Source organism: Schistocerca piceifrons, chromosome 3 (genome assembly GCF_021461385.2).
Source record: "Schistocerca piceifrons isolate TAMUIC-IGC-003096 chromosome 3, iqSchPice1.1, whole genome shotgun sequence".
In the NCBI taxonomy this organism is placed as follows: domain Eukaryota; kingdom Metazoa; phylum Arthropoda; class Insecta; order Orthoptera; family Acrididae; genus Schistocerca; species Schistocerca piceifrons.
In genome coordinates, this window is record NC_060140.1 from 886,403,287 (window position 1) to 886,408,011 (window position 4,725).

At 45.2% G+C, this 4,725-nt stretch overlaps 1 long non-coding RNA gene across 1 annotated transcript; it reads left to right on the forward strand.

Moving 5' to 3' along the window:
- The first annotated feature begins 1,585 nt into the window (after window positions 1–1,585).
- Window positions 1,586–4,179, forward strand: LOC124787884. The gene is made up of 2 exons (XR_007016024.1): window positions 1,586–1,965; window positions 3,897–4,179. It is a non-coding gene; the product is annotated as an uncharacterized LOC124787884 (long non-coding RNA).
- Window positions 4,180–4,725: the final 546 nt, after the last annotated feature.

The window sequence follows — 4,725 nt, forward strand, 5'->3', positions numbered from 1 at the left end:
TTTGCCTATTGTTTTATTTCTACAGAGTGATTTTTTCCACCGTGTTGAAATCATATCAATTGATCGATGAGAAGATACGGAACAGAAAAGGTCTAACGAACTTATATCCGGAAATGCGTGGTTTCCATGCTGCAGACCATTTATTACAGAGACTGTAGTCTAATATGCGCTGTACCATGCAGCTGTGGCTGACGTATGCATGGTTAGGGTGGTACTGTTCCTCAAACGTCATGCCCTAGCGTCCTGTCTTCCCATGGTAATTAGTAATGTTGTGTCCGACTAACTTCTCTTGCTCTCTCACCTAGTGGTGGATGTGACACAGCGTTGTACACAATGGTTCCGTATTCGAATCGAGAGCGAGAGCTTGCCGACATGGTGTTTACTTACGGAAAGGTAAATGGCAACGGACACCGGGCAGCAAGGTTAAATCAAAATACCGATCCCCACCGACAACAACAACAGTATTCAATGTTTTGCAACAGTGTTTTGCCGTTTGTTTGAGAGAGGGTCGTTTCAGGAAGCGGGAAATCATGAAAGATGTACCCAAAAAGTTGGGGCACCAGACTTGGAGTAAAATAAGATTAGCACAGTGGAAGGAGACCGCCCTGTCAGTACCAGGCAGTTGGCTCAGCAGTACAGGGTAAGCCAGACGATCGCATGGTCCATGATAATTGTTACTACCTTTTTGACTTACAGCGTATGCAGGGCTTACTAGCGACAGACTTCCCATATCGGAAGCAGCTTTGTCAATCGTTTCTTCACGATTCCGGTGTTTGTGTCATCCATCATATTCGCAGATGAGGCCACCTTTTACGTGACATGATACCTTCAACTTTCATAACAGTCATCTGTGCGATAGTATGCAGAACCCACATAGTATGGTGACAGCGAATCATGAGCATCCGTGTGACAGGTAACGGAAATGTGTGGATCGCGATAATTGGCTGCCGTATTTTGGGGCAAGTCTTCCTTTGACGTCGCCTAAAAGGCCGGGACTATCGGCGTTTCTTGCTGGTGACTTTGCATGCCCTGCTGGAAGAAGTGTCATTAATGATTTGAAGGGTTATGTGGCTGTTAATGATTGTGCTCTTGTCCACTTAGCCATTAGCATCCGGACGCATCTCAATCATGTCTTCCCTGGTCGACTGGACGAGGGGCGCAGTTGTATGGCCAGCTCGTTCACTGGATCTCAGTCTGTGTGATTTCTGGTTACGGTGCCATATCAAAAGTATCGCGTATGCAGAGCCACCTCCAGGTGTGGGGACATTGGAGCAGCGTATTCATGCTGCCCTCGACACTGTTCGGATGTAGCCTGGACGATGTGAACGTGTGAGAGAGACGTAATAAGGCGCGTACACGCATGCGTTGAGGCACATGGGAACCATTTTCAACACATGTCTCTGTAACAATACATGAATAAATAAATGATCTCTAGCACGGAGACCATGCACTTTCGGAAATGAAGTTCATTAAACCTTTTTATTCCGTATGCTCTCATCGATCAATCCGTAGAATTTGTACACTGTTGAAAAAAATCACCCTGTAGAGGTGTATTTTTTAAAAATATGTTAAGAATGCATATGATAAATACAGAAATATGTCTGCAAAGAAATAGGAGCTTCCAAATCAAGTAAACTAATGAGGCTGGTGAAGATATGTTCTCTGCCTCTGGCTGACAGTGCACCTGACGTGTAAGAACGCGTTAGTGAAGAAAATACTTATATCCGGATTCCGTAATGCAGCGTGAACGTTGACAGCCGCACAAAACCAAGAGATGACAGCGTATCCGGAATCCCCGACGACGAAACAAGGCGTCGCCGAAAACGACGTGTCCAGCGGGCAGCGGCAGGACTCCAGCCGGCACCCAAGGCCGCGCCGTCCCTATAAGAGCGGCCGCCGGCGCTCCGCACAGTAGTCACTGCAGACCGCGCACGACACACACCTCAAAGCACCATGAAGGCTTTCGTAAGTATCGACCACGGTAGCTCGTAGCACAGTCTAAGAGGCGATGAGGTTGGGTAGATATCTAACACTCAAACCTCCAGATATCAGACACTCAGGTCCTTACCAAACGTCGTATGTCGATAATCAACCAGAACAACGGTTAAGATCATGCTGTGTGCTGTCGTCCAGTAGAAAGTGCTTAAAGGTAATTAAAAGTAACACCAGAACTACGGAGCATAGGAAAAGCATATGTATGGGGGAATGAGTAGAAAATCTCGTTGGTAGAGCGCCAGATCATCGTACCAAAGATCCGCCGTTTAAACCCGCCGGCACGGTAGCTCAGTTTGTTCCGTCAGAGGGTTAGCTGTCCCCTGTAATAAAACAATCTGAATGACTGGATCAACAGTGAACTTCAACGCGTGTCATAGGAACTCTGCCACGAACAAATGTAACAAACAATAACGAACAAAATGACATACAAGACAACACCAATGACGATGTTTTAAATTGTTTTCGCGTGAAATCGTTATACGGAGAAACATTTTCCTGATATGTAAATGTACTTTTCAGAGTTTGTAGCAATGTTCTTTTGGCAGCCTGCTTTCGCTTTGCTAGCTGAAAGTAGCAAACCTACAGAGTACATTTGTATTGATAAGTGTGGCGTTCCGTCTGACAGACCACAGTTTGAAAAAATCATCATCAAGGGACTTTGAACGCGGGATCTTTGGTACGATAACCTGGCGCTCTACCAAGTCATCTACGTGACATCTTCAAATCATTCGCTGATACATACGCTTTTCCTATGCTCCGTAGTTCTGGTGTTACTTTTAATTACCTTTAAGAATTTTCTACTAGACGACAGCACACAGTAAGAACTAACTCGATGTTTTGGTTCATACTCTAGTCGACACACAACGATTGGTACCGATATAGGGGCCTGACATCTGGAGGTTTGGGTGTAAGTAACAGTAAAACCAGGCTCCACCCGCTCACGGTAACATTTCTTGCACTGGTTCGTAGTAGTTTTCTTCAGTATGTGACCAGTCTCTCTAGGACACATACAGAAGAATACCTAGCCATATCGGGAAAGTTGTTAAGGTCTTTCTTTCTTTCTTTCTTCCACGTGAACCTTTGTCCCGCAATGGTCGCAGGGTCGGCGTGGTTACAACGGAATTGGTAAGGTTAATTGAAAGGGGTGGCCGGATGCCCATCCTGCCACCACCCCATACCCCCCGGAATCAGTGTACCTCAGCTTTCTGCGTCTAGTGTAAATCATAAAATAGCGCAGAAATGTTACAAATGTCTGTCTTTCGTGTAACTGAGGCGAGATGTGAGGACCAGCGCGGCATTCACCTAGCGCGATGTGGAAAACCGCGTAAAAACCACACCCAGGATGGCCGACACAACGGCCCACGTCGTTAATCCGCCGGGCAGATTCGATTCGGGGCCGGCGCGCCTACCCGATTCCAGGAATCAGCGCGTTAGCGCTCTCGGCTAACCTGGTGTGTCAGGAGTTGTTAATGCCTGTACAGGCTAATTTCAGAACATTGAGGTACCTGAGAGCCCTACACCTGAGGAAGGGTGTTCCCTTTGGAAGTGAGAAAGTATCACTACTGTTAATGACCTACTTTAAAGATTTAGAAAACAATATTAGTTGGTACATTTCCCTGATAGTTTCACGAGATTGTGGAGAAATCCAGCCCTTCATAATGACAAATTAGTATGGACTGAAGGGTTACAGTTAGCTGTCAATGTGTTACTTGTCCATTTCACAAAACGTCGTAAACATAGACTTCATGAGTTCACGAGTTCCAAGGCCTGTTCGGACGAAGTTTAGCTCAGTTTAGTTTATACTTTCCTCTTCAAATTTTCTTTACCAGGGTATATTACAATAGATTTTGTATTTCTAAAACGCTGTATGTCAGATATATCTGTGTTTCTGCTGTCCACAGGTCTGCTCTTTCCTCGTAGTCCTGCTGGTGGCGGCCGTGTTCGCCCAGGAGAAGGCCAAGGAGACCCTGAAGGGCGCCGAGGCCTACTACGCCTACGCCGCCCCCTACGCCTACAGCGCCTTCGGCTACCCCGCCGTCAGCGCCTACTCCGCCTACCCCTATGCCGCCGCCGGCTACCCCTACTACTACCGCTAAGAAGACACAAATTCTGACATGATGTCTCCTGTACTGATTCTTCTGTTTGTCTCTTTTCTCTAAATACAACTCTATCACAAAACAAAAAGTTGTGTTGATTTCATTTCTTATCTTATAACATTACCCCGGACCAAGAGAATCTAATATTTAGTACGCCACTAGGTCAATTATTCTGAGATAAACCACCCATTTTGAAGGTTTAGATAAAAATCACCCATTTTTAAAGTTTATTTAACGATGTATATTCAGTAACACAAAATAACACAGGCTCTTGCTCGACGGGGAGTCATCAATATGCAGGACAAAACTTAGTCGACAGGAAATCTCCGTCTCATTTCTCGAAGTAAATGCCTATAAATCCAGCTAAGTTCAAACAACCAGTACTTTGGAAAGTGTGCCACTCATTCGACACATTTTGGATGATTATTTACATAAAATGATGACCTGATTTTCAGAATGATGGTCTCGATTCATGTACCTCCATTACTGCTATCCACAAGGTGAGTCTGAAATAGTATGTGTCATCAGTTTCAGAGATCAGAATCAACGTATGAGCATAATTGCTGACACTGCGTCCTATTCTTTGTATGGTTGTATTTGGAGAATGGGAGTATTATGGAAGACATGTTTATCG